Source organism: Miscanthus floridulus, chromosome 1 (genome assembly GCF_019320115.1).
Source record: "Miscanthus floridulus cultivar M001 chromosome 1, ASM1932011v1, whole genome shotgun sequence".
NCBI lineage: Eukaryota > Viridiplantae > Streptophyta > Magnoliopsida > Poales > Poaceae > Miscanthus > Miscanthus floridulus.
Genome location: NC_089580.1, coordinates 157,283,507 through 157,294,474, shown reverse-complemented (window position 1 = coordinate 157,294,474; position 10,968 = coordinate 157,283,507). Strand labels below are relative to the sequence as shown.

General features: G+C 43.4%; 1 pseudogene; it reads right to left on the bottom strand.

Annotated features, from left to right (window-relative positions):
- Positions 1 to 2,212: 2,212 nt before the first annotated feature.
- Positions 2,213 to 10,674, bottom strand: LOC136545030 (lipase-like; annotated as a pseudogene).
- Between the last annotated feature and the right edge of the window lie 294 nt (positions 10,675 to 10,968).

Genomic DNA, 10,968 nt, shown 5'->3' with positions numbered 1-10,968 from the left:
TGGTGTAAAGTTTTGGAAGAAAAAATAAACACGGCCTCTTGTTACGACGCCCAGCATGGGCATGCATGGAGAAGAAGAATAAAAATGCTGTGACGGCCACGACGAGCTGTATGTCACTTGTCACCTCGCTGCGGTTTTATTTGCTCAGGAAGCGTGGGCGTGGCTACAGCGTCTCTTCTGGTCATTACTACTATAATAAGGCAGCAAAAATTTTAAAAACTTCTCCGATGGGAAAAGGATAACACTGATCTGAGAGACTAGTTTTGCATCATTCTTCCTTCCTGATTTTATACAACATGAGGTGTTTTTCTAAGACTAGTTTCAATAGGATTTCGTGAGAATTTCATAAAGAATAAGCTGATACGGCATGGTATTGATGAATAGAAATATAATAAAATTTCATGGAGATGAAACTTGTAAACAGTGAGATGAAACCCACTGAGACTGGCCTAATAAGCATTCTTTTAATAACCTAGCAACATTTCTTCCTCACAACGAATTCTTGAGATTTATTAACATTAATTTTATTGTTACTATATATACAGATGTATTTGTGAAGTTTAGAGATGACCGATAAGGAAACTTCGCAGCTAATGATGATGTGAACTGCCTGCTGATGCTATATGATGCCGCACATCTTAGAACTCGCGGGGAAGAGATACTTGACAGCGCTCTCACTTTCACCAGGATTCGCCTCCAATCTATGGTGAGATGTTTAGAGCCAGAGCTGGCAAAAGAGGTGCAGTATACGCTGGAAACGCCTCGTTACAGGAGGGTTCAGAGACTAGAGGCAAGGCGTTGTATCTCCGTGTACGAGAAAAAGGCTTCACGCAATGACACGATACTGGAATTTGCAGAACGCAAAAAAATAAAATAAAAAGATACTGGAATTTGCAAAGTTGGACGACAACATTCTGCAAGCTCTATACTGTGAGGAGTTGAAAGATCTAACAGTGTAAAGAAGGACACATTACTACTAACATTTTACAAAGTGAAATATATAGGTGGCAATTTACTTGAATTAGTTGCAATTTAATGTCATATATACCCCTTTGGTCACAACCAAATACTTGATGCTTTGACATATCTAGTTAAACTTTTGAAACTCTGACCACCAAGACCTCTCAAATATTTGGCTTATGAACATAAAAATCATATGTATAGGTTTGCTTCGAAAAGTACTTTCATAATGTCACACATTTATTAGACGGATGCTAGGAGCAGAGAGTTGTAGGTGCTCTTCGACCTTTTTTCCCCCTTAACTTCTTTGTTTCCTATCCACCTTTTCCTCCCCTGCTCTGGTACATAAAACTTTGTTAGTGTTTTTAATAAATTGCAGTAGGGGCGTGAGCCCCTCCTGTTCCTTAAAAAAAAAAAGGTCGAAGAGCACCTACAACTCTCTGCTGCTAGCAGTGCTTGTATGCATATAACGAATCTAGCATTCATTTCACTGGAAGACGTGACTACTAGCAAGGAAGTCGTTCAGTGGGTTCTCTCCTACCCAAAAAATCGTTAGAGGCGTTTGTGCTATCACGCGCATGAGGCTTTCAAGGTCTTTTTTCCGGATGACGCATTCCTGGATGACTTCGTCCCGAAGGTTGACGGGCTCCTGCAGTAGATGCGTTAAGGAGTTAACGCAGCCATCAGTTGTCGCAGGGTTGCCTCTCCCTGTTCTGTTGCTTTGTGCGTGGGTTGAGCGGCCGTGCGCGTTGTTGTCTGGTTAGGGAGTCGACTTTTAGGCTTGCTGTTTTTTCGCCCTCAGCTCCTGTTCAGTTGTTCTTTCTTTCTTGTGTTTTTGGTTCTCCTCTCCGGTAAGCTTGGCGCTTACCAATGAGTGGGTAACCTAATGAAATACGTGCCTATAACTAGCATGGTTGCGAAAATATTTCGGTGTCCCAAACATTTTTGGCTCCCACACCTACAATACAAGTTATTTGAGATACAAAACATATTCATTCCCTGTTCTTTCTTTTCCCCTTGCATTCAAGCGAGAGCAAACTTGGAAGCATGTGGTTTCCACGGTGCAAGCTTGCATGAAGGAGCACGGTGTCACATTGGAGCAAGCCAAAGGGAAGCTCAGAGGGCTAATCGATGAAGCATGGATGGACATCGTTGAGGGATGTCTGGAAGGAGCACGGTGCAAGCTTGCATAAAGTAGATCCCGTATCAACTGAATAATCCATCTTTCCTTTTAAAAAAAAACTGAATAAAATCTGATGAGACGCCAAAACACACATGCATGATCCTCGTTCCTGTAAAACAAATCAATCCTTGTACACTATATTGTATATACAGTATGAAGCCAAGGACCGTGCCAGCTTCTGTACAGCTCAAGCTACACAGATGCCTGAAAGAACCACAGAACAAAACGGAAGAAAAAAGCCTTCCGTTTGCTCTGAAGCATATGCAACAACAGCCTCCTTTAAATTCATGACTACGAACGACTACTCTGAACCGCGTCACTCAATTTGCACACTATCATCCGCGATGACAACGTCGACTGACAGTCCGGACATCACAATGTCGCTGGCAAGGCTCCCTTTGAGCTGCTCGACACTTCGCCCCAGGACGATCCTGCAGGTGCTCCAGTCGTCGGCCGCTATCTCAACTCCCATGTAGGTCAAGTGGTCAGAAGTGCTCCAGAGCAGCGCAAACACGCTCCTGTAGGAGGAAAGGCAAAAGCAAAACAGAGAGCCCTATGATGTATAAGGATAAGTGTTGAGCTAGCTAGGCAGCAACAAACTGAAGCTACCAGTCCCTTCCCACCTGCAACAGTTTGGGTCTTCACCGCTGCCATCGCAGACTTGATAGGTTGTGTTGCCATCGACTTCATGTTCCCACACCTAATAACACACATGTAAAGAGTTCAGGATGACTTTGCAAAGATGTGTATATGTTTTCATCAGTAAGTAAACACTTCACAATTTAGCTCAGGTAAGATTCAAGACAAAATAGCACATAGCCACATACTACAGGTTCTTCAAGTGAGCTCAACAGCGTGACAAATTAATCCACTGAGAAACAAAGAATGACAGTTTGCAACAATTTGTTAAAGAACTGAAAGATTACTTGTTTTTATTGTGTTAACATATTATGAGGATGTTCATAGCATTTCGGAAGCAATTGGTGTTCACTCAAATTCACATGCTGCCAAGCAAATAGTCGCGGAGTTCAACTTTTTAGTTCAATCCGGAGAAGATAAGAACATCAATGAGAGAATTTGAAGAAGTGTTTAGTACTCAGCATAGTGCATTTCATAGGTTTGTTCAGGAGCATACCTCTCTGGGGAAGTGCTTGTACGTCAGTTGTGGGAGGAAGAAGAAATAAGGCGGCAGATGAGGTACAATATCACGTTCATGTGTCATTCGGGATGTGTTTGGCACATACTTCGCGAAGTAGGAGGCAAAAGCAGCATTACCAACACGCGGTTGCCCAAAAGTCATCAGATGAACATTGTTAATTCCAAAGCTCATCTGTAAATGAGGGACGCGTTTCAGAGATCATGGAGGGGGAAAAAACATTCCATGCCACCGATGGTAACCTCTTGTGCAGTAAAGATGGAATCTTGTGCAAAGAAATATATATTCAGTATCTGGGGGTCACTTACGGCAAGATCAAGGGCACAAAAAGAAGCTATTGCTCTACCCATCGAATGCCCTGTTACAATTATGTCACTATGTCCATGTAGCTTCCTTGCCTTGCGAACAGCATTCGTGATGGCTGAACGTAAAACTGTATTATTGTAAGAAGAGTAAAACCCAATGTGGACCTTTAACCATAGGAGAAATCTCATCAGGTAAAAAAAAAAAAAACTGGAGGAAAGTTAAGCCATGTCTTACTGTTGAAAAGAGAAGTAAAATTACATCAGATGGTTAATGCCACAAACCTTAGCATTGGGCATGTTTGGATCATTAAGATTAACCTGCTTCCATATTATGTCCTTAATCCAATTCTGTACGCTGATCAGGAAATTTAAGAAGTGGGATATCATGAGATGGCAACTCCAAGAAATTTTAAAAAAGAAGAAGATAAGTTCAAGTTTGCAAATTATTTCAGAACCTGTTCTCTTGAGTTCTCCTGATTGAAACAATGATAGCATTGAGATTGTGATCAACACCGACGAATGCCTACGACATTGATTGTTGAATCACGAGTAGCATTGTTTTTTTTAGTTAAAAGAAATTTGATAATAAAGCAACTTATGAGGGGAAGGAAGTAGCGTAGAGACCTACAAGTCATCTCAAAGCCCTGTTTTGTAAAAAATAGGTAACCATGGCAAAGTCAGTGAAAAAACGTATCTTTCATCTTTGATGTACTTCAACTGAAACAGATCACATTGAACTCTTCACTAAACACCATACTCCTTGATAATCTTACTCGAGTCAAGTCATTGCATCTTGAGCATGTCCATGTATATAGAGCCGTCAGATCTGTCATATATACCTGTGTACCAGAAAAAAAAATGGGCATCTCTTTATTTTGAGAACATTAAAATATAAAGTGAAAAATTGAAATTAAATGAATGATAATAATAAATTAAAAAATAAAATGTGTAACTGGCTGACTCTTAGGAAAAAGATGGGGGAAATGATATACAAAAAACTAGTACTAGTATATATGGCACATTAAGCTAAAATGAAGAGGGGTTGAAATAACTTACGGCTGCAGCATATTCCACAACAGCCTTGGCCAGAGTATAGTTAAAAACAAAACTCCGCCCATTGTTGTTGGCATCGGGTTCTGTGATAATTAGAGCAGTTGGTTCACACAAGGCAGTGAAGAAACTCCAAAGCATTTCTTACTTATCTTTAATTAACGTTAACACACAGTAGCAAGATACGACTGGGAAAAGGCAGAAAGGCAAATGGGGAATCCGGGAATGGAAACCCCCAATCTGGGAGCAAAATAACAAATCAGAGCCCGGCCGGAGCGCATGGATTCCGCTGGGCTTCCACAGGAATCTGACACGAGTGAGACGAATCGAAGTACCTCTCCTTGCTCCTCCAGGAGGAGAGGTCGACAGGAGCAAGAACGCCACAGCAGCAGCCGCAGCCGCTTTGCCGGTCCATCTCCACCCATCCATGTGGACAGGAACCCAAAACTGGCAAACTGCAGAGCAAGAAGCTACTAGGCTGGAGGAACAAAGGGAAGGGGAGAGGTGGAACGCGAGTGTGAAAGTGAGATTGATGGTTACCCCGAGGCAGAGGAAGAGGAAGGGATATCGAAACAGGAAATCCTCATCCGCTCGCTCCGTAGTCGTTGTTGGCCTTGGCCGGTTCATGAGCGGGGACAGCGACAGGCCTGAGGACTGAACCTGTGTGGTCACTGTCAGACTGTAATGGCGCGCGGGGGCGTCTTGACGATTCCTGGACCAGGGCCTCCCCCGCTTCCAGGACCCGCGACGAGGAATCGAGTGATCTGGGAAAGTGCGGCGCCTTCCCGCAGCGCCCTTCTCGCCTATGGGTCTCGGGCGGCCCAACTGCCCAAGGAACTAAACGGGCTAAGCCGTCTACCATGGGCCGAGAAACGAAAAGGAAATTTTGCTACTACCAGGTCCCGCTATTCAGTTCTGCTCAAAAAAAAAAAAGGGTCCCGCTATTCAGTTGTTACCGCAGCATCCTCTCAAAAAAAAAAAAGTTAGCGAGTGGAATTGGGAACGGTAGTATTCAGATGTAGGATTAAGGTTCAGACTTGATTCATTCTTACTCCGACAACCCCTTCTCCAACGACACCAACAGACCGTTACATTACAATTTGCAAGGCCTGCTGGCCCGCTCAGCGTGTGAAGCGTAGCTTATTTGAAAGTTCATCTTGCCTCTCTAAACAATTACTATTGTAGTCTGATTTTCAATATTTCAATATCTTATCCTTAAACTCTTAAAAACGTTCAAATTACCCCTCCTATCGTGGTTTTAAAAGTGATTTTATATTTTTTATTAAAAATTTCAATAAATACACGATAAACGTTTTAAACCAGAGAAAATGTCTCTATGCTTTTAAAATTTCCAAAAAAAAAGAAGAGATAGACTTTGATACTCCAGACCCAAATAAAATGTTTAGACCTCATGAAAATATATGTAGATGCTTCAAAACTAGATTTAGCTCTAGAAAAATAGAAAAAAATGTCCAAAAAATATAGTAAATTTCCAAAACATTCTAATTGGCATCTAAACATGTTTAAGCTTACCACATGATTGTATCGTCATGAATGCGCTAAAATCCACTTAGGGGCCTAGATGCACTTTCAACTTTAAACTAGAATTATGTCTCCATTTGAAATCCAGTTTCGTCCTATTCAACTTATTTCGGATCCTTAACTTATTCTCTATCTGTTTTAGCCACTCTTGATCTAACTTGTTTGGATATCTTCTTATGTGTGCTGATGTGCACCAAAACTATTCTCAACTCCAACATTGATCAAGCTGCTAGTCTCGACCCTCTTCCTCCCCCTCTTCACCTCTTAATAGTATGTCCAAAGATATAAACATAAGTCCTAACATTACGTGTAAGTGCTCGTAGCACAAAGTAATACACTTTGACACTATCGTGTCTTTACCCTTCAGATAATATTCTTGGGACATATGCCGAATCCAATCAGGAATTATACATAGAGGGGTCAGTTAGAGAAGTTCAACATATGCGAACTGAGAATAGTTCGTCCGTTTGATTTTTGCATGGAATTTGACCACCCGAGTTAGTCATCGATGCAGTTCCTCCTATTTTTTCTGAATTTATTCCAGTATTTGATGATTTAACAATGCTATTCCTCTCGTGTTAGGCGACCATCGACAACAAGACACATGTGCTAACTCATAAATCTTGAAATCTACCGTCTTAGTATTTATAAGATGTTCATAGTGTGCATGTATATGAGCATCTGCGCCTGAAATACGATCTGCAAAGTCGGCATATAATAATACTATCGTTCAACAAGCATGATGATAATAAAGTTTATTGATGGCTGTCGAATTGTTATTACTAATCAAGTATGCGTTCAACAAAATTGTAAAATATAATAAAATATAAGTATACAATTAGTAAAGGCTAATTTTATTAAATGTGTCCTAATATAGTAGACAAACAAATTTAGCTGAATAAAATTATTTTATTCCAGTTGTGTTTTGTGTAATTTTGTTGTCTAAAACCATCAAATAAATAAATACAACAATTTTATGATATATCTCTCTTAATACAAATGTAGATTATTAATAAATAATTATGAAGTAAATATTATTGTTGTGCTTAGGAGGGGGGCCATGCCCCCCTTGGCTCCGCCTCTATCTTAAACATAATTGCTCCACCTCTATCTTAAACATAATGGCTCCGTCTCTTCATAAACATAGTCAAATGGTCTTAATTTGTAGGTTTAATCGAGATAAATATAATGGTGGAAATGTATCATTAATTAGACAAACAGTTTAGAAGATATAATTGCTTCATACTTAAAACTAAGTAAAAAGACGCACTTTGTTGTAACCAATCACAACTCACTTGCTGGTGACAGACGCTCAAGCCAAAATGGAGCGTTCCGTGCGAAAGCTAGCCAACAGACACGGATACCGTGCAGGTGTTGTGGGACTGGCAGTGGCAGCACTTGTGGCCCGCCACGCCGGAGAAGACCTGCGTTGTGTCCCTGCAGTCGTTGCACACGATCCAGCCCTGCACCAACACCACCACACACACACACAAGCATGAGCCATCATCCATCAGCATGGCATTAGAATGGGCACTGATACTGCATCGATCGGATCTTGCTGCCGAGTTGCGTCTGGGCATCTCTGCTCTGCAGCCGTTTCTAGGTTTTCTCTCTGAATTTGAGCCAGTTACTTTACTTTTTTTTTTAGATAATGGATAAACATCCGGCCTCTACATCCGTAGATGTACACAGCCCAAAATTACAGATAATGATAAAACCAAAAAGAAAGCCAAGGTCTTATAACATGACCAAGACGCTAACTTAAACAATAAAATTGTTTCCATCCGTTATTGGATATCTCTAAACCAGTTACTTTACTTATCAGCCTTTTTTTTAGTATCTGATGAATCTTGTTGTGGTTATAAAATGCCCTGAATTTATACGAGAGGATACTTGGCTCTCCAGAAGAGCTGAACAGAATTGGGTCCAGAGATTTCGGATAGAGAAGGATGGTTGGGTGTGGGTCATATCAGCTTTGGCAGTTAGGCACTGACCTTTCCCATGTAGAAGTAGCTTGCCTCCATCTGCAGAGTTTGAAAGAAACAAACCACTTTCAGTACTCAGACAACCTGTGCCACGTGTTGTTGAAACAGTCATCTACAATTGTCAATTGTTATGATCTATCTAAACCAGTTTTCTCAGCATATCATTTCAACTGCTGTGCCTGTGCTTGTTCTGGACTCTGCCACTCTGGAGAGGGTTAGTGTCGCATTCCAGACTAGAAACCAGAGCATTTTCTTGCAGCCAATCAAAAGACTCTAGACGCCAATCTGAACACGCTAAGAAGCTTTAAGTGCCGAGAGTGAGCCAGAGATTCGCGTAATACCTCTGCGTCCAGGGCCTTGAAGAACTTGTCCATGTCAAAGATGGACGTCGCGCATATGGGACACGAGAACCTACACATGGATATCGTTGTTATCCATCCAATCAAGAAGAAGAACAAGGTCACACGAAACGAGAGAGACGCCGACCTGGCGCCAGCAACAGCAAAAGCAGGGCAGGCATGGGCGCTTACTTGTCGTGCTTCAACATCTCGTGGAAGCACTGCAGGTGCATGGTGTGGCCACACCGGAGCACCGACGTCTCCCTCAGCGAATCAAACATGTACTGCCTTGCAACAACAGCAAAGGATCCAAATGATGAGCAAGCAGAGGCGTCCGTTTCAGCGGAGAGCAGAAAGAAGAGAAGAAGGCACACCTCGTAGCAGATGGGGCAGTTGTTCTTCATCGAGTTCTCGATGCAGCAGTGCTTGCCGCGCAGGGTCGTCGAGTAGCAGGATCCTGCGTGACATGATGACGGAAACGCAAATAATCAGAACATCCTCGAATTGGACGGTCGTGAAACACAATGTGTATTTATATTACCACACTTTTGGCAGTGGAAGAAGTTCTCCTTTCCTCCAACTCTGTTCAAATAAATGGATCACAGTTTCAGTCAGCTTTACTTTACTTAGTAACTTCCAAACGAGAGTGATAGTTTCAGAGGTTCCTAGTAAAATTGCGATTTAAAGGTTCACTGCAAAGTGTGCCACCAACGAAGAAAAGAAGATTGCAGGTTGCATATTGATTCAGATCGTGCAATGGGAAAAAGGGGAGGTGCACACACCTGCAGATGCCGCAATCGTCGCAGTGGAACTGCTCCTTGTCAACACACACACACACACACACACACACACACACACAGAGACATCATCATCTCACTTACAATTACAATCAGAGTCACCAGACCAGGTAAATAAAACAATCTACAGTAGTAGCGACAGCATCTCACGTCATCGTCCAAGAATTTGCACGTTGTGCAGAAGTACTCCCCCATGCAGACACCGCAGTTGCAGCACACCTGCGCGATCTGTAATACCCAGGAAAGACGGAGGTAATGATAATAATAAAACCATTCCACTCCATAGATAGAGTTTCGGCGTCCTAATACTGTATCATCATTGCGCGGTCAATGCAGGACCGGACCCACGAGTCATTGAGACACGGAGCGACATACAGGAATTAAGGTGAAAGTGAATGCACTGAGTACTGACCGCCTGTTCAGTGTCACAGACGAGGCAGATAACCTGGGTGCGATGGAAAAGAAGAGAAGTCAGCCCAAGGCCCAGTTCAGTTGCCAAAATTTTTGGCAAACGACACTGTAGCATTTTCGTTGTTATTTGGCAATTAGTGTCCAATCATAGTCTAATTAGGCTTAAAAGATTCGTCTCGTGGATTTCGTCTAAAGTGTGTAATTAGTTTTATTTTTTATTTATATTTAATGCTTCATGCATGCGTCAAAGATTCGATGTGACGGAAAATCTTGAAAAATTTGACGTTTTGGAAGCGAGCCCCAAGAAGAAGCGGGTGTACGTAAGCATCGGGAGCAGGAGGGAAGAAATGGTAAACAAGTGTACCGATTGGACGGCGTGCCGATCCAGCTCGTGCCCGTCTTTCTGGGCCAATCCAATCCAATCAATGATCCGGACCAAGATCCAACGAGGAGCAGCAGCAGCAGCAGCACATGGAAAGGAAAAAGGAAACAGAGCACCAAAGGTCAGCGTCAGCCGTCAGGTGAGGTGCGCAGGGAAGAAGAGGGACGGAGGAGAGGGATGAGGATCGCGGCACCGTGGATTCGTTGTTTCAATGGCGGCAGTGGAAGACGTCGCCGCAGCAGGGCGCGCGGATCCGGCACCGCCTCCGGTAGTGCTTGCACCTACAGCTTCAGCAACAGTCACGGTGAGCAAACGAACGGCGAGCAAAAGCAGCAGCAGCTTCAGCTGTGCAGGCACCGCGAACAGCAAACAAAACCACGGACCCCAAGCCCATCCTGGCGAACCCGCGGCGCGCCGCGGCGTCGTGCTCCATGGACGGCGACGTCTGTGCAGGCGGGAGGAGCGCCGCGATGAGATCTGAGAAACCGAGGAGGATGAGGGTTGTGCAGCCGCGGCGCGGTGGTGGCGGAGCAGGAGAGTATTTTATACTTCTGCTGGGCCTCGGCGCTGCCTGCCGCTAGCACCGGTGCGCCGCCTAGTGGTGGTAAAGTGACTGCCTGCCTGAAAACGGAAAGAATCGGAAATGGGCGTCGTGGATTGGGTCGCCGCCCTGCCCCTGCCCGCCTGCCTGAGTGATTCTGTCGTGGGGGCTGGGGCCGTAAAAGGAAAGCTTCTTCTTTCTATTTTTTATTTTTAATATTTATTTATCAGACTTACTAACGTCCGGACGTCCAATCTGGAGCGTTAACGTCGAACGGTGCTTCCGTGTCCTTGCCTAACACACCCAGCTCCCTCGCCC